The following is a 19,478-nucleotide window of genomic DNA, read 5'->3' as shown; positions in this document are numbered from 1 at the left end:
CACTGCAAGCTCCGCCTCCCGGGTTCACGCCATTCTCCTGCCTCAGCCTCCCGGGTAGCTGGGACTACAGGCGCCACCACCTCGCCTGGCTAGTTTTTTGTAGTTTTTAGTAGAGACGGGGTTTTACCATGTTAGCCAGGATGGTCTCCATCTCCTGACCTCGTTATCCGCCCGTCTCGGCCTCCCAAAGTGCTGGGATTACAGTCTTGAGCCACCGCGCCCGGCCAGCTTCGTCTTTTACTTAGCATCTAAATGACATTAAATCTAATTTACTTTTATGTGTGTATAAATATGACATATATACACATTATTTAAACATATGAAATCCATTTACCGATTTGTCTTTTACTTAGACGTATTTATTTGTACATAAAAAAACAGTAAGTTATTTTTATTTTACTTTAAGTTTCAGAATATGTGTGTAGAACGCACAGGTTTGTTACATAGATAAACGTGTGCCATGGTGATTTGCTGCACCTATCAACCCGTCACCTAGGTATTAAGAAAGTCATTTTGAATGACACTGTAGTCCAGTCAGCCCTCCATATCCGTGGGTTTTTCATTAAATCAGCCAATGGCAGATTGAAAATATTTGGGGAAAAAAAACAGAATGGTAGTATCTGTACTGAACATGTTCTAACTTTTTTCCTTGTCATTATTCCCTAAACAATACAGTATAACAACTATTTCCATACCATTTATATTGTATTAGGTATTATAAGTAATCTGGAAACAATTTAAAGTATATGGAAGGCTGGGTGTAATTTATATGCAAATACTACACCATTTTATATAAGGAACTTCAGCATCCATGGATTTCGGTATCCAAGGGAAGTCCTAGAACCAGTTCCCAGGGATACTGAGGGATGATTGCATTTCACTGTATGGATAGCCTTAATTTATTTATCTTGACTTTATTGACCAATATTGACGTTTTGTAGTATTTATTTATGCTATTTTGAACAATGTTGCAGTGAACAGGCATGCATACATATTTGAACATATGCACACTTATTTTCTTACAAAATATTCCTAGAAGTGGAATTATGAGGATATGTATATTTAATTTTTTTTCAGATATCATTTATACACCAGACAATTCACCCATTTAAGGTGTACAATTTAATGGCTTTTACTATATTTCTAAGTTGTGCAACCATCACCATGATCAATTTTAGAACATTTTCATCATCCCATAAAGAAACCCCATACCCATTAGTAGGCACTCCCCATTTCTCCCCAGCTGTTCAGTCCTGAATAACCACTAATCTACTTTCTGTCTCTATAGATTTACCTATTCTAGATATTCCATATAAATGAATTCCTGTGATATATGGTCTTTGTAATTAGCTTTTTTAAATTAATGTTTTCAGGGCCCATCCATGTAGTAGCATGTATCCGTACTCCACTCCAATTTATGACTGAATACAATCCCATGATATGGAAAAATCACAGTTCGTTTCTCCAGTCAACTATTGATGAACATTTGGGTTATTCCCACTATTTGGCTAATATGAATCATTCTGCTGTGAACATTAGTGTATAAGTTTTTGTTGGAACATACGTTTTCAGTTCTCTGGGAATTAAAAGAGAGGAATTGTTGGGTCATATGGTTATTCTATGTGTAACTCATTGAGGTACTGCCAAGCTGTTTTTCATGGGGGTGGCATCATATCACATTCCCACCAGCAGTATATGTGGGTTCTAATTTCTCCACATACTTGCCAACACTTGTTGTTATAGCTATCCTAGAGGGTGTGAAGTGACATCTTATTGTGGTTTTGATTTGCATTTCCATAATGACCGAAATGTTGAGTATCTTTTCACGTGCTTATTGGATATTTGTGTCTCCTTAGGGAAATGGTTATTCAAATCCTTTGCCCATTTTTCAGTTGGATTATTTGTCTTTATATTGTTGAGCTATAAGATATACATATATGTATATATTCTGAATACAAAGCCCTTATCTGAAATATGATGGGCAAATATTTTCTTCCATTCTGTGGATGTCTTTTTTTGGTGTTGTCCTTGGAGCAAAAAAGTTTTTAATTTTATTGACGTCAAATTAGTCTATGTTTCCCTTGTTAACTTGTTCTTTAGGTATTATGTATTTAAAAAAAAATTAATCGAAGGTCACAAAGATTTACATCTACTTTGTCAATTTCTGCAAAGAGCCATCTGGTATTTGGATAGGGATAGTTTTAAATTTATAGATCAATGTAGCAAGTATTGCCATCTTGACAAAATTAAGTCTTCCAATCCATGAAATGGAATGTATTTCTCTTTGTTCAGGTCTATTTTAATTGCTTGGTATTGGTATTGGTATTGGTATTCAGAGTAGAAGTTTCGTACTTCCTTTGTTAAATTTATTCCTAATATTTATTCTTTTGATGCTATTGCAAATGGAATTTTCTTAATTTCATTTCTGAATTGTCCATTGCTAATGCATAGGAATACAATTGATTTTTTATTGATCTTACATCCTGAAATCTTAATAAAATTATTGATTCATTCTCATAGGTTTTTCAGTAGGTTCCTTAGGATTTGCTGTGTACAAGCTCACGTACAAGATCACCTGCAAATTGAGGTAGTTTCTTCTTCCTTTCTAATCTGGGTGTCTTTTTTCTTTTCTTGCCTAAGTGCCCTGACGAGAACCTCCAAAGTAGTTCAAGCAAACATGTTTGTCTTATTCTTGGTCCCAGATTTAGTCTTTCATCCATTAAGTATTACGTTAGCTATGGGTCTTTGTAGATGACCTTTATCAGATTGAGAAATTTTTTTCTGTTGCAAGATTGCTGAATGTTGTCATTATGAAGGGAGGATGTTTGTTTTGGTCAACTTCTTTTTCTGTATCTAAATTATCATGTGTGGCCAGTTGTGGTGGCTCACACCTGTAATCCCAACACTTTGGGAGGCTGAGGGGGGCAGATTGCTTGAGCCAGGGAGTTTGAGGCCAGCCTGGGCAACACAGCAAAACCCTATCTCTGCAAAAAATGTAAAGAATTAGCCAAGAAGGTGTGGTGGTATGCCCCTACAGTCCCAACTACTCTGGAAGCTGAAGTGAAAGAATTGCCTGATCCCAGGCCCAGGAAGTTGAGGCTGAGTGAGCTGTGATCAAACCACTGCATTCTGGCCTGAGCAATGGAGTGTGACCCTGTCTCAAAAGAAAAAAAAGAAAAAAAAAATACAGAAAACCAAATATATATTCACACACACATATATATGTATATATATTATCATGTGTTATATGTTTTGTCTCTTATTCTATTAATATTATGCATCACATTAAATGATTTTTGGATGTTAAATTAACTTTGTACTTCTGAGGTAAATCCCACTAAATCATAACGTTCTTCACATGTTGCTGAATTTAGATTGTTAGTATTTTGTTGAGGATTTTTACAGCTACATTCATAAGAGATATTGGTCTGTACTTTTCTTATGATGTCTTTTTCTGATTTTGGTATCAGGGTAACCATAAAATGACTTGGGAACTGTTTTCTCCTCTTCTGAATTTTGGAAGAGTTTGGGAAAAATTGATACTAATTATTCTTTAACTGATTTATAGGATTCACCAGTGAAGCCACGTGGTTGTTTTTGGAAAGTTTCTTAATTGCTAATTCGATCTTTTTTCTTGTTATGCATCGATTTCAGATTTTTATTTCTTTTTGAGTCAGTTTTGGTAATATGTGTCTTTCTAGGAATTTGTCTCTTTCTAGGAATTTGTCTATCTCATCTAAGTTATCAAATTTGTTGTCACACAGTTGTTTATATTATTTTCTTATAGTTATTTTTCGTTCCTGTAAGGTTAATAGTGATGTTCCCTCTTTCATTTCAGAGTAGTATTTTGAGTCTTTTCTCTTTTATTCTTGGTCAGTCTAAATAAGGTTCATCAATTTTGTTGCTATTTCCAAAGAAACAACTTTCATTTTGTTGATTTTTGCTATGGTTTTTCCGTTCTCCAGTTCATTCGTTTCTGCCATAATCGTCATTATTTCCTTGCTTCTGCCTGATTTAGGTTTTGTTTGCTCTTCCATTTTTAGGGTCTTAAGTGAAATGTTAGGTATTCAATTGGGATCTTTCTTCTCTTTTACTATAGATGTTTAGATGTTTTTAGGTATAAATTTCTCTCCAAGTGCTGCTTTAGCTGTATTCCTTAAGTATTCATTGTCATTCATCTGAAAATAGTCTCTTATTTCCCTTGTGAGTCTTCTTTGAGTTACTGGTTGTTTAGGAGTCTGTTGTTAATTTCCATATATTTGAGAATTTCTCAAATTTCTTTTGTTATTGGTTTCTAATTTGATTCCATTGTTGAGTCATCTATTTCTCCTTTCAATTCTGCCAGATTTTGCTTCATGTATTTTAGGACTCTGTTTTTAAGTATATTTATCTTCTTAATTGTTCTAACTTCCTCAATTGACCCTTTTAGCATTATAAATGTCCTTCTTTGTCTCTAGCAACAATTTTTGTCTTAATTTTTAAAAATACGACATTATTATTAGTATATTCACTTCAGTTCTCTCTTATACTTGCTGCTTGCATGATATCTCTTTTTTCATCCTTTGACTTTCAATCTATTTTTGGCTTTGAATCAGAAATATGCCTTTGCAAAGAACATATGGTTAGATCATGTTTTTTGTTTGTTTTTTTACCCAGTCTGACACAATCTGCCTTTTGAATGATTATTTAGTAAGTTCATGTTTAATTTTATTATTTATATGGTCGAACTTACTTATGCAATTTTACTTTTTCTTTTCTATATGTCTCATGTCTTTTTTTGTTCCTCTCTTCCTCCTCTACTGCTTCCCTTGCATTAAATGAGTATTTTCTTGGGTTTGTTGTTTGGTCACTAAAAAAAAAAAAAAAAAAAGGAAAGAAAATTAAGAATATTGTGCAGTATAACATTTTAATTTATTTAACAATTTTTCGGCTGGGAGAGGTGGCTCACACCTATAATCTCAGGACTTTGGGAAGCCGAGGCAGACGGATCACTTGAGATCAGGAGTTCAAGACTAGCCTGGCCAACATGGCAAAACCCCGTCTCTACTAAAAATACAAAAAAATTAGCCAGGTGTTGTGGCGCACGCCTGTAATCCCAGCTACTCAGGAGGCTGAGGCAGGAGAATCACTTGAACCCAGGAAGTGAAGGTTGTGGAGAGCCGAGATCGTGCCACTGTGCTTCAACCTGGGTGACAAATATGTATATATTGTAAGTTTGATAAGCAAAAAAAATCCATCTCATTTTCATCTATTTTTTACAAAACACACACACATACATATATTTTTTCTTTTTTTTTTTTTTTTTTTTTTGAGACAAAGTCTTGCTCTCTCGCCCAGGATGGAGTGCAGTGGCATAATCTGGGGTTACTGCAACCTCTTTCTTCCAGCTTCAAGCAATTCTCGTGCCTCAGCCTCCTGAGTAGCTGGGAATATAGGTATGCACCACCATGCCCGGCTAAATTTTGTAATTTTGGTAGAGACAGGGTTTCACCATGTTGGCCAGGCTGGTCTCAAACTCCTGGCCTTAAGCAATCCACCTGCCTCGGCTTCCCAAAGTGCTAGGATTATAGGCGTGAGCCACCATGCCCAGCCACACACACATATTTTTTCTAGATGAGCTCTTGCTATGTTTTCCAGGCTGGTTTTCAACTTCTGTGCTGAAGCCTTCCTCTCACGTCAGCCTCACCAGTAGATGTGAGCCATCATGCCCGGCCCCATTTCATTTTTATGTTCAAATTTAGGCAATCTGAGTTGAGGGAGATGATTCCAGAAGAAGCATCTGCATATTTGTATTGTGAAATTAGTCATAGTTAGCACCCCACTATGACTGTGAGATGTGAAGTGAAAGTGAAATGTGAAGGAGGTGGAAACTTCCAGAAATGAAGCAAGAAGCAGCCTTCATGTCTTCAGGAGGGGGCCAAAAAGAAACTACCTAGGGAAACATTGACACCAGTGGCGCACACCTGTAATCCCAGCTACTCAGGAGGCTGAGGCATGAGAATCACTAGAACTTGAGAGGCAGAAGTTGCAGTGAGCCGAGACTATACCACTGCACTCCAACCTGGGCAACAGAGTGAGACTCTGTCTCAAAAAATTTATAAAATAAAATAAAAATTTAAATTCAGCCTTTTAAAGACACATAGGTGCTGCATTTCTATTAAAAAGTAAGAATATATAAAGATGCTTTCAGCCCTGAAAAACACTGGTAAACTTCCATAACTCATTATTTAAAAAAAAAATTAAGCATGTGTTTATTGGTGTGCTGGATACTATTTCTTTGATGTATTTCTTTCTCCTTTGCCTCTCAGATATAGATCTCTCTAGCTAACTTTACTGGATCTATCAGAAGAAGAAGAGGAGTGAAGGAAAGACACCCAGCCACCCAAAAGAACTTCATGATGCCAACAGTGTGATTGCTTAGAAGTTCCTACACAAAAAAAGGATCATTTGAAAGCACCTGGGATGGTTTATTAGCTTCAGAGGATTTTATTCTTCTTGGCTTCTCTTTAGAGAGAAAGTAACATAAATTCAAAAGGATTCCAATCTGAAGCCCAAATCGTTTGCCTACATAACAAAAATATCTCATCTTTTCCTGCACATTATTATTCTCTTATGGGTCAAAAGAAAATACCTTTTAGTGTCTTACAACTCTCTCATGGTAAAAGGTGCAATAATTTACAATGTTGCTTTTATATTCCTATAATTCTCCAAAAGTATTAACTTTGTATATGTTTGAGTGATTTTCTAAAAACTGCTCAATCTGAAATCAATTGCATTGACCATTTGGCTTCGCACAAAAGGGAGAAAATAATTGGTTCTTTGATTATAGATAAAGACTAAGAAAAGCTATTAATTGCTACCAATTTTATGATAGGCTTTAAGGTTTATGAAAGTATGATTTTTTGATTTCATGAGTAATGTTGTCCGTTTGAAGTTAAAACATAAAATCCTAATTGTAGTTCATTTTATGTTCAAATTAAACCATTGTTTTGTTTTGTTTTGTTCTTGTTTTGAGACAGAGTCTCACTCTGTTGCCCAGGCTGGAGTGAAGTGGTACACTTTTGTCTCACTGCAACCTCCACCTTCCAAGTTCAAGTGATTCTCGTGCCTTAACCTCCCAATTATAGGCTGGTATTATAGGTGTGTGCCACCACACCCAGCTAATTCTTGTATTTTTTGTAGAGATGAGTTTTCACCCTGTTGCCCAGGTTGGTCTTGAACTCAGGCTGGAACCATTCATTTTTTAACCTTTCTCATCATGTAATTATAAGAACCCATTTCCTTTGAAGTTTTGTTATGTCCTTTATTATTTTGTATAGATAATTTCTTAAAAAGTCTTACTTAAAGTTGACATCTAAAATACAGTTATGCCAATGAAGTCCTACTCAGGGTGATATCTGTATCTAAAAGATGAGTGCTAAACATCCTATTAGGCTTTGTCTTGGTGTTGTTCATCCTGAGATGCTGAGACATGGAAATAAAAAATCAGAAGGAGTTTAGGGATATGATTACTCAAAAAAGAAACTATCCGGTCTAAATTTGAGTTGTGTTGATAACTAGGTGTTCCTCAAATGCTAAGGTGTTCTTAATTTGTATTTATTGAAGGATTGTTAGCTTAGTGCCACAGAATTTTTCTTACTTTATATTAATTCCAGATAAGAAATTTACACGTGTATATCTTTTTTCTTTCTTTCTTTCTTTCTTTCTTTCTTTTTTTATTTTGAGATGAGATCTGGCTCTATCACCCAGGCTAAAGTGCAGTGTCATGATCTAGGCTCAACCTCCACCTCCCTGGCTCAAGCGATCCTTCCACCTTAGCCTCCCGAGTACCTGGGACTACAGGCACTCATGGCCACACCTGGCTAATTTTTGTATTTTTTGTAGAGATGGGGTATCGCCATGTTGCCCAGATTGGTCTCAAACTCAGGCTGGTGAGCTCAAGTGATCCGCCTCCTTGGCCTCCCAAAATGTTGGGATTACAGGCATGTGCCACCATGCTGGGCCAAAGTTCGTATCTGGAGTAGAAGTTTTACTTTGTAAACATTATAAAGTAGAAGAAACCATAAACCATTAACCCTTATTTTGCTAAAATGAAAGACTGGGGTTAATATATATATATTTTTAAATAGAAAATCTGACAATACTGTGGAATTTGTCTTCCTTTCAAAGCTTATTAAAAGTGTCTTTGCAGATGAATCGTACATTCCACAAGTGCATTTGAGTAGAAACATAAGCTAGTCTCAGTTATATTTATGTTTAAAACACGTACTTGTTTGTATATTTTGTACTGAAATACAAATACCTCATTCAATACAAGTCTAAGCTCTTTCAAGTACAAATTCGCATATTCACATAAAAAGTTACAAATCGGTTTTACCGTTGTGAAGTAATGAAATGGTTATACATTTCTTAATTGTTCAATAAAACACTCAATGATTTGAATGTCTGGCTGTCCTTACTTTGTATAAGAAGTGTTCAGTGTTGAGTACAGTATGGTAGAAATGTTCCTGATACCTGTCTGTGTTTCCAGTGTTTGTTCATATTAATTGAGGCATTTAAGACTGAACAGTCTCGATACATCCCTTACCACTGCAGATCTTTTACGTAATTCAAGATTATTAGAGCAAGGGCAAAAATTCTCTCAAAGTCTACCAAAACTCAATAACCAGTGGCACATACGCTTGTTGACATACCAGAACAGGTCCTTGACATACAGCTATCTTTTATTCACTGGGAGGTGAATGAGACCAGAGGGGTGCCAAATCTGTGTTCTTTAAACTTAACAATTTTTATGGGTTGGTATTCTTTTAAGTATTTTTCTTGGAGATTGAGTCTCACGCTGTTGCCCCGGCAGGAGTGCAGTGACATGCTTTCAGCTCACTGCAACCTCCACCTCCTAAGTTCACGCGATTCTGGTGCCTCAGCCTCCCAAGTGGCTGGGATTATAGGCACCCGCCACCACTGCACCTGGCCTAATTATTTTTCTATTAAAAGTTTTTTGTGGCCAGGCACGATGGCTCACACCTGTAATCCCAGCACTTTGGAAGGCTGAGGCTGGTGGATCACCTAAGGTAAGGAGTTCAAGACTAGCCTGACCAACATGGAGAAACCTGTCTCTACTAAAAATACAAAAATTAGCTGGGTGTGGTGTCGGGCGCCTGTAATCCTAGCTACTCAGGAGGCTGAGGCAAGAGAATTGCTTGAACCTGGGAGGACGAGGTTGTGGTGAGTCGAGATCAGGCCACTGCACTCCAGCCTGCGCAACAAGAGGGAAACTCTGTCTCCAAAAAAAAAAAAAAAAAAAAAGTTATTTGTAATTTCTAACATTTTCAGAACACAAAGGAAAAGACTTTTTACAGAGCTTGATCAAGATGGTTAAGGGGATCAGTAGTAATGGTGTCACACCAATTTGGATCCCAGGGGTGAGTCAGTGAGTAGACCAGATGGAGGGTAGTGGACCAAAGAAAATGTAAAGGCTGATCCCTTCTTTCAGGTTTTGCCCTTCTTACAGCTTCTTTTGAGGAACAAAATCATTGTTTGTTGTACATTTGATCAGAAGGAAAAGAAAACTGAAATTAGTGGTCAGTGAAGTCTTTAGTCCCATCCTGAATCATTTTACCCTCTGTTCAGGGACAGGTCTAAAATGAGTGAGCACAAAACTGAAGAGTATGCTGAAAATCTCCGCAATCAAGTTAACATTTGAACTCCATTTTTGAAAAAAAAAAAAAAATTAGCATCCACGAAAAATACATGATGAACAAAACATCAAAATTTTAGATAAACACAGGATATTAGGAATGAGTGTGGCGGCTCACCCACCCAAAGTGTAATCCCAGCACTTTGGGAATCTAAGACAGAAAGATTGCTTGAAGCAAAGAGTTAGAGACCAGCCTCTGCAACATAGCAAGTCTTCATCTCTAAAACAGAATAATTAGCCAGGCATGGTGGTGAATGCCTATAGTCTAAGCTACTGGGGAGGCTGAAGTGGGAGAATCACTTGAGCTTAGGAGTTGAAGGTTACAGTCAGCTATGATCACCACTGCATTCTAGCCTGGGCAACAGGAAGACCCTGTTGAAAGGAAGAGAGAGGGCCAGGCGCATTGGCTCACACCTATAATCCCAGCACTTTGGGAGGCCGAGGCGGATAGATCACTTGAGATCAGGCTTTTGAGACGAGTCTGGCCAACATGGTGAAACCCCGTTTCTACTGAAAACACAAAAATTAGCCAAGTGTGGTGATGCGTGCCTGCAGTCCCAGCTAGTCAGGAGGCTGAGGCAGGAGAATCTCTTGAACCCATGAAAATGAGGTTGCAGTGAGCTGAGATTGCACTACTGCACTCTGGCCTGGGCAACAGAGCAAGACTCTTGTCTCAAAAACAAAAAAAAAAACACACACACACACCAGAAAGGAAAGAAAGAAGAGAGAGAGAGAGGGAAGGAAGGAAGGAAGGAAGGAAGGAAGGAAGGAAGGAAGGAAGGAAGGAAGGAGGGAGAAAATTAGTTAAACCATGTTAGAGCTTTTGGCAAAAGGAAAAATCACTCATTTGAATCTCATCAATAACAAGAGGCTTCTCTAGGCATATTGGGGCCTGAGTTTCAGCCCTCTGCTTCCTCCCTTCACTCTCGCTTCCCAAAATGACCTCACTCCCCAAACTGCATGTCTGTAGCCCATTTTTCATTCTTGGCTTCCACTTACTAAAGTATTCATGGAAAGAACACCAGATTCTAGCCCTGGCTTCTTTTTCATCTAAGCTCTCATTTCACTATAAATCGTATTATTGGATTCCAAGGAGTGAGACAGTTCAAGTGAGGTTGATGATTTGAGGCTCTGGCCCCTGCCAACCGCTCTGCAGAAAAGTATTATTAACCCCATCTGGAAGTGGGCTATCTGATTGTGCACCAGGAACTCACAAGGACTATCCACACCATCTCCTGATGCTGAACACTTTTAGGATTACTACAACACTCCCTATTTTTTTAAGTATCCCCTTAACACCTCATATCAGCTTGGTTTTGTGGCACTTGCCATGTAAGTGACTTTATACTAGTCTTCAAGCTGGGCACAGTGGCTCGTGCCTGTAATCCAGCACTTTGGGAGGCCGAGGCAGGAGGATCGCCTGAGTCCAGGAGTTCGAGACCAGTTTGGGCAACATAGCAAGACCTTATCTCTATAGAAAAATAGAAAAAAATAGCCAGGTGTGGTGACATGCACCCATGGTCCCAAGCTACTGGGAGTTTGAGGCTTCAGTGAGCCATAATTGTGCCACTGCACTCCAGCCTGGGAGACAGAGCAACACCTTGTCTCAAAAAAAAAAAAGTCTTCAATAGGTGAAAGTAAAAGAATATTATGGGACATGCTGATATAGGAGTGACTAAGCTCATGGGGGGACATGAGAAGCGGTGGTGCCATCTTGAGAGTGGCAAAGGCAAGGTCCCCATGTTGATGCAGTCCAGTGGGCCCTGGGCACAAACATAGCTTTCTTTTGGAGATCTTAGGGCTCATAGCAAATGTAGACGACTCCACATCCCGGGGTGGGTGAATGAATAATATGCATCTTGGCCACAGGGCACCTCAGAAAGCCATGGGCTGCGTTGTGAAGGGGCTTGCAGGGCAGGGCTATATGGGTGGACATTTTGGGAAGATTGGAAATTTTGACCTCTGGCTACTCTATTGGAAAAATGTTCCTCTTTCCGCACCCCAGGAGTGGATATAAACCTTGTTGAATCCAGTTCAGAGAGGCTTTATGGCCAGTAAGGAGCCCTAGAAGCTGCTGTTGGGCTTAGGGAGTGGAACTTAGGGTGAGTGAACTTCCTGGGATAAAAGAGGAGGCCTGGTCGAGGCTGGGGATGGCACTCCCCAGGAAAAGAAAACGAGCAGTCCCCTTGCCCCAGGAGTCTCGGGTACCCGTCTGCCTTCCTTACTAGCTGCATTCTTGCTCTGGAAAGGCCTGTAGACTTGATTTCCTTGGTTGGCTGCTCCTTCCACCAAGGTTGTCCTTCTTTGGTGTTAGATTGTGATTTTGGTGACGCCTCAAATTACAGTCACACCAAGTGGGGCCAGACAGCCTACACTTGGTTGTTGATGGGCACGTGTCTGAGCAGACACACTTAGAGACAAGCCAGCGTGTTGCTGTGGTCACCTAAGAGCTCTGCAGTCCTTGAGGGTTATTGAGAGTGTGCAGAATCTGACACTGCTGCTGCTGCCTGCGCCCTACATGGTGCTGGTGGCCAAATGAGCAGTTCTAGGCTCTGCTGCTGACTCTGTGGCTTTGGGCTGCTAACCTCATCAAGGCCAAGTTTCCTCCTCTTTAAACTGTGATATGAACAGTTTGCAAACTGTGTAGAGGTCAGGTGTGGTGGCTCACTCCTATAATCCCAGCACTCTGGGAAGCCGAGGTGGGTGGATCACATGATGTCAGGAATTTGAGAACAGCCTGGCCAAAATATAGTGAAATCCCATCTCTACTAAAAGTACAAAATTAGCCAGGCATGGTTGCACATGCCTGTAATCCCAGCTACTTGGGAGGTTGAGGCAGGAGAATCGCTTGAACCCAGGAGGCAGAGATTGCAGTGAGCCAAGATCACGCCATTGCACTCCAGCCTGGGCAACAAGAGTGAAACTCTGTCTCAAAAACAAAAAAAGTGTGTAAAGCCTCACCAAGTGTTAGCATCCAACAGGTGTTTTCTAAGGTATAACTATAGTTATTATTACTTCTGCCATGTAGCTTTGGCTCCTCAAGAGTCTTCTAAAGTCCCTGCCCCTCGTGTGACTTCTCTCACTGTACCTCAGTGCAGCCCCTACCCCTGACCCCAGGGCAGCCCTGGCTTCCTCCTGGCTCCCAGGGCCATGAACAATCCCAGCCCCTGCTAAGCCTCTCTCTCTGCTCCATGCCTGGAGTCTTGAGGCAGTGGACAGGTAACTGGTGGAAAGACATCTTGGCCAGGCTGAGCATTTCCTTCTTAATCGCAGCGTCTTTAGGTACAGAGTTGGCAGCTTTAGATCCTGTGCTTCTAAGGAAGGAGAGCAAGGGGAGGGTGTGGATAGTGGGGACCAAGAAGTTCCTAGAGGCAGGCCAGCAGGTGCCCCTCATCCCCCAGATGAGGCAGGTGGAGATGGAGTGGAGAGATTTGGGAACAGGAGGGGCCTCATCCAAATGGTGATGTCCTGTGTGCATCGTCGTGAATCCAGGCTCTGTCCAGGCTTCATCGGCAGAGACCGGCGAGTGGATGGCCTGGCTTGTTAGGGATGCCACAACTGATGCCCCAGCTCAGGATGTCCACCTGGGTTCAAACCTCAGCTCAAATCTTGGACAAGACACAGAGCCTCCATTTTTCAGCGTTGCCATCCATGACCAGGGTCGGACAGCATGGAACCCCTAGGGCATTAGGGAGCGTTAATGCCTTGGCTCAGCAATGGATGGTGTCTGTCTCTGCTGTCAGAGATCACTTAGACCCAGTGTGAGTCCTTCCCCCCAGAGAGGGTCTCCGTACACCCTGCAGTGCTGTCCACTTGATCAGTTGGCCGCAGGAGGTGACAGCAGGCCACGGTGTTATTTAGTGCAATGATACCTCCTGCAGTGGGAACAGGGTCAGGAGGGATTTTTGGGGAGCAAGGCCACTCACTGGCCTAGCCCGAGGTACCCACCTCCCCTGCAACTGTGGTCTCGTGGGGTCCAGGTGCTCCCCTCTTAAGGACCATGACAAGAAATGGGAGTGTCAAGTGGTAGGAGAGTGAATAGCTGACTGCCCCTGCTTCTCTGCCCCAGACAGACCTCTTCCTATGTCCTTTCCACCCGCTTGCATCCTCTTCCCAACCTCACCACAGGGACCCTTTTCCAGCCTCACAGAGTGGAGTTAGGGACTCTGCCTGCTACTTTTTTGTCTTACTATTGATTAATAAATAGTACTTATCAATGACTGCTAATTGTTAATGTGTTTCTTTCTTTCTTTCTTTCTTTTTTTAAGAATTTCGCTCTTCTTGCCCTAGCTGGAGTGCAATGATGCAATCTCGGCTCACTGCAACTTCTGCTTCCCGGGTTCAAGCAATCCTCCTGCCTCAGCCTCCCAAGTAGCTGGGATTACAGGCACATGCCACCATGCCTGGCTAATTTTTTGTATTTTTTGTAGAAATGGGGTTTCACCATGTTAGCCAGGCTGGTCTTGAACTCCTGACCTCAGGTGATCTGCCCGCCTCGGCCTCCCAAAGTGCTGGGATTACAGGCATGTGCCACCGTGCCCAGCCAATATGTTTCTTATTTGTAGAGTGGTTCACGACTATTTTCATGTCCAGAAGGGAAGTGACATAACTTAGTGTTAGAAGTATGGGATTTGAGTCCATTGCCCAGGTTCAAATCCAGCTCCATTTCTCAGTTTTCCTGTTTTTAATGTAACATTTCCTGGGAGGCTATGCTAGTATGTCTATTTCAGCACTATTCTCTTCTCCCCCAATGTGGTGTAAACAAAGATTTTGTATTGTTTGTTTTTTGTTTTTTTAATTTACTGACCTACCACTTGGTGGCTAAAGCATTTGTGTTTCATAACTCAAACAGTTATGCATACCTAAATATGACTTGTATAAACTAAATAATAAATGTTATGAAGAGTTCAAATACTACAAGTAAATCAAAAGCAAAAATATTTCTAATTCTTTAGCATTTCGTAAAATCTTTTAACAATATTAGCTTTGAAAAATGAAAAAAGTTCTAAACTTGTCACTTTTTAAAACTTTAATAAAACTTTTTTTCTTTTCTTGAGATGGAGTCTCTGTCACCCAGGCTGGAGTGCAGTGGCACACTGCAACCTCTGCCCCCGGGTTTGAGCCATTCTCCTGCCTCAGCCTCCCGAGTAGCTGGGATTACAGGCACACACCACCAGGTTTCACTGGCCAGAATCTCAAACTCCTGACCTCAGGTGATCCACCTGCCTCGGCCTCCCAAAGTGCTGAGATTACAGGCATGAGCCACTGTGCCCAGCCAAAAACGTTTTTCTTTTTTATTTTCCCTGCTGTAGCTACCTCTGAAGATCAACTTGCAATTTCACAGAAAATCAGGATGTTTTGTGTTAAGGCTGGGCACTATGGTGCATGCCTGTAATTCCAGCAATGTGAGAGGCCAAGGAAGGTGATCACTTGAACACCGGAGTTCGAGACCAGCCTGGGCAACATGGCAAAAGCCTGTCTCTACAAAAAAAAAAAGAAAAAAGAAAAAAAAAAAATTGCCAGGCATGGTGGCACATTCCTGTGGTCCCAGCTACTTGGGAGGCAGAGGTGGGAGAATCACTTGAGCCTGGGAGGTCAAAGTTATAGTGTGGTAAGATCACTCCACTATACTGCAGCCTTCGGCGACAGAGTGAGACTCTCTCCCCCAAAGAAAAGGAAAAGTAAAATGATGTTTTCTGTTAAGAAGCTCTTCCAGATGATGGGGTTGTAGAAGATAGATTTTATTCTCCATATTACAATTTTGGAGTTAGGTTTTATAGTGTCTAAGCCTCTTAGGAAAATTTTAAGATATTTTGTTTAATTAAAAAAGTAATTGCACTTGTTAGAAAGGAAGGAAAAAAAAAAAGAAGGAAGGAGGAAGGAAGGGCTTCAGTCCCTGCAAAGCTGTTTCACAGTAACTGTGAGATTAAGAATTATTTTGCTTATTTTAGATGAGAAAATAGAAACTTAGAAAACAAAAGTGGCCAGGCACAGTGGCTTATGCCTGTATTCCCAGAAATATAGGAGGCCAAGGTGAGAGGACTACTTGAGGCCATGAGTTCAAAACCAGGCTAGGCAACATAGTGAGATGCCCCCGATCCCAAAACAAAAAAATTAGCCAGGCATGGTGGCCCGTGCCTATAGTCTTAGCTGTCTGGGAGGCTCAGGCAGGAGGATGGTCTGAGTGTAGTTATTCAGGTTGCAGTGAGCTATGATTGTGCAACTGCACTCCAGCCTGGGCAAGAGAATGAGACCCTGTCTCTTAAAAAAAAAAAAGAAGTAACCTAAAATCACACATGTTAGTATAATGGTAGAATTGGAATACCAATCCAAGTGGCTGCCAAGTTGTGGGCTTAAGCTCTAAGATATAAGAGGGAGTTTTAAATTGTTTATTAAAGCCACATATTTTGTAATGGAACAAAATACAGTCTTGTGACCTGCAAGTAAAAACTTGGAGGCTATTTTCTGGGACACAGACTTATAACTTTTCTACGAGGCACATCAGCATAGTGATCATTATAGTTTAGCCAGAGACCTATGTACTTCTCTGTCTATGACTCACACTTAATTCAACAAAGTTTGGATTCGATCCCTTTCAACTTTCCTTCCCTCCCTTTTAAGGAAACGTAAACATTATTGTTTGTTTTAACACTTTTTTCTTTTTTAAAACTTTTGTTTATATATATATATATATTTGTGAAATGAGGTTTCGAGATATTGCCCAGACTGATCTCAAAATCCTCAGCTCAATTGATCCTACCGCCTCAGCCTCCCAAATGCTGAGATTACAGGCATGAGCCATCTCACCCGGCAGCTTTAACCGCTTTTTAAAAAGAACAAGTATCTACATAAAACAGCTCTTCTGGCCAGGCACGGTATCTCACACCTGTAATCCCAGCACTTTGGGAGCCGAGGCGGGCAGATCATGAGGTCAGGAGTTTGAGATCAGCCTGGCCAACATGGTAAAACCTCATCTCTACTAAAGATACAAAAAATTAGCCAGGCAAGGTGGCATGCACCTGTAATCCCAGCTACTCGGGAGGCTGAGGCAGGAGAATTGCCTGAACCCAGGAGGCAGAAGTTGCAGTGAGCCAAGATCACACCATTGCACTCCAGCCTAGGCGACAGGGTGAGACTCCATCTCAATTAAACACACACACACACACACACACACACACACACACACATAGCTCTTCCTTTTCCTTTTGTTTAGCACCATATTTAAGCAGAATATTTCAATCTATTCTAAAATAATTGCATCAAAAAAGCTTGACATTTTTTCTTTCAAAAATTACTTTCAAATAGAAAATACATTTTGATACTTTAAAAAATATTCCAAATGATACAGAGCAAAATGGTACACAAATATCCTCCCTCTGTAATCTTACTTCCACTCTCTGAGAGAAACAAAAAAATTTTTAGAATTTATAGATAATTGGTATGTATTTATGTTAACAAAATATGTTTTATGTGTATTTTACACTACGTTTACCACACCAGTCACTGTTCAAAGTGCTTTCACTCATGAAAACTCATTTAGTACTTAACAAATCTAAGAAGTAAGTTGAACTATTTTTGCCCCATCCCTTCTTTTTTTTAACTAGATGAGAAAGGCAGAAAAAGATAACCTGCTAAGGTCACACAAGGTAGAAGACGACAGAGCATGGATTTGAACTCCTGGAAGCCTGGTTTAAAGTTAAGCCTTCACCACCACTCTTTATTTTCTTCCTCTAACCTGCACAAGTACACAGACACACATATGTGTATGCATACACATATACACAAATGTACATATTTCAGACTACCTGTAAAAAGTCTGTCATGTGTCCTTGCAGAACTTTACATATATATATGGACAGGAAGAGGGAGAGTAATCTGCTAAATCCAGATTGAACAGACACAGAGCAAGGCTACAAAGCATCTTAGAATGTAACAGGCACGAAAAATATTCCTTGGCTGAAAAACTAGATAATTGATAAACTTGGAACAGTCTCAGTGGAGGAGTACGGGTGAAAGCCAGATTGCTTCTGACCTCTTTTTGTAGGGAAGAACATAATTCTTAAGAGCAATTGGTCCAGAAGAATAATTAAATGAATCACATTGCTTCAGGTTAATTAGCATCTAGCAGGTGGGCCCCATCCTGTTAAATTACACTGTACCCTATGAGGTGTGGTCAGCCTTGCAGGAGGTTTCAGTGCCATACTGATGGGGTTCTTATCTTTTTTTTTTTTTTTGAGACAAAGTCTTGCTCTGTCGCCCAGGCTGGAGTGCAGATGGTGCCATTTTGGCCGGGCACAGTGGCTCACGCCTGTAATCCCAGCACTTTGGGAGGCCAAGGCGGGTGGATCACAAGGTCAGGAGTTCAAGACCAGCCTGGCCAACACGGTAAAACCCAGTCTCTACTGAAAAAAAAAAAAAAAAAAAACTGGGCATGGTGGCATGTGCCTGTAATCCCAGTTGCTCGGGAGGCTGTGAGGCAGGAGATCACATCATTGCACTCCAACCTAGCAACAGGGCGAGACTCTGTCTCAAAAACAAAACAACCACCACAACAACAAAAACAAAAAACAAAAGCAGTAGCACCATCTAGGTTCACTGCAACCTCTGCCTCCCGATTCAAGTGATTCTCCTGCCTCAGGCTCCCCAGTAGCTGGGAGTACAGGCGCCCGCCACCGCGCCCAGCTAATTTTTGTATTTTTAGTAGAAACGGGGTTTCATCATGTTGGCCATGCTGGTCTCGAACTCCTGATCTCAGGTGATCTGCCTGCCTTGGCCTCCCAAAGTGCTAGGGTTACAGGCATGAGCCACCACGCCCAGCTGATAGGGTTTCTTTCTATCTTAAGTAATTTTTTTTTTTTTTGAGACAGAGTCTCTCTGTCACCCAGGCTAGAGTGAAGTGGCACCATAGCAGCTCATTGTAACCTCTGCCTCCTGGGTTCAAGTGATTCTCCTGCTTCAGTCTCCTGAGTAGCTGGGATTACAGGCACTGACCACCAGGCCTGGCTAATTTTTGTATTTTTAGTAGAGATAGGATTTCACCATGTTGGTCAGGCTGGTCTGGAACTTCTGACCTCAAGTGATTTGGCCTCCCAAAGTGCTGGGATTATAGGTATGAGCCACCATGCCTGGCCTCTTGAGTAATGTTTTTGTTTTTTTTGGTTTTTTGTTTTTAGTTTTACTTTATGTTCCAGGATACATGAGTACAATGTACAGGTTTGTTACATAGCTATACATGTGCCATGGTGGTTTGCTGCACCTATCAACCCGTCATCTGGGTTTTAAGACCAGCATGCATTAGGTATTTGACCTAATGCTATTCCTCCCCAAACCCCCTACCCCCCAACAGACCCTGATGTGTGTTGTTACCCTCCCTTTGTCCATGTGTTCTCACTGTTCAACTCCCACATATGAGTGAGAACACACACAGCGTTTGGTTTTCTGTTCCTGTGTTAGTTTGCTGAGAGTGATGGCTTCCAGCTTCATCCATGTCCCTGCAAAGGACATGATCTCATTCTTTTTTATGGCTGCATAATATTCCATGGTGTATATGTGCCACATTTTCTTTATCTAGTCTGTCATTGACTGGTATTTGGGTTGGTTCCAAGTCTTTGCTATTGTAAATAGTGCTGCAATAAACATATGTATGTGTCTTTATAGTAGAATGATTTATAATCCTTTAAGTATCTTAATTTTTTTTTTTTTTTTTTTTTTTGAGACGGGGTCTCTCTCTGTCGCCTAGGCTAGAGTGCAGTGGCATGATCTCGGCTCACTGCAAGCTTTG

General features: G+C 40.8%; 1 protein-coding gene across 2 annotated transcripts in view; it reads left to right on the top strand.

Annotated features, from left to right (window-relative positions):
- The window catches only part of APELA (apelin receptor early endogenous ligand), a 22,393-nt gene extending 13,953 nt beyond the window's left edge, over nucleotides 1–8,440 (top strand). Inside the window, exon 3 of one of the 2 annotated variants that reach the window (XM_017873941.1) lies at nucleotides 6,315–8,440. The gene's annotated coding sequence lies outside the window, so the exon portion shown is untranslated. Of the gene's footprint in view, nucleotides 1–6,308 lie in introns of both variants that reach the window. The other variant, XM_017873940.1, reaches the window with a different exon arrangement.
- Nucleotides 8,441–19,478: the final 11,038 nt, after the last annotated feature.

Source organism: Rhinopithecus bieti, unplaced genomic scaffold (genome assembly GCF_001698545.2).
Source record: "Rhinopithecus bieti isolate Rb0 unplaced genomic scaffold, ASM169854v2 scaffold_5260, whole genome shotgun sequence".
NCBI lineage: Eukaryota > Metazoa > Chordata > Mammalia > Primates > Cercopithecidae > Rhinopithecus > Rhinopithecus bieti.
This window is presented reverse-complemented; position numbering and strand designations above follow the sequence as displayed.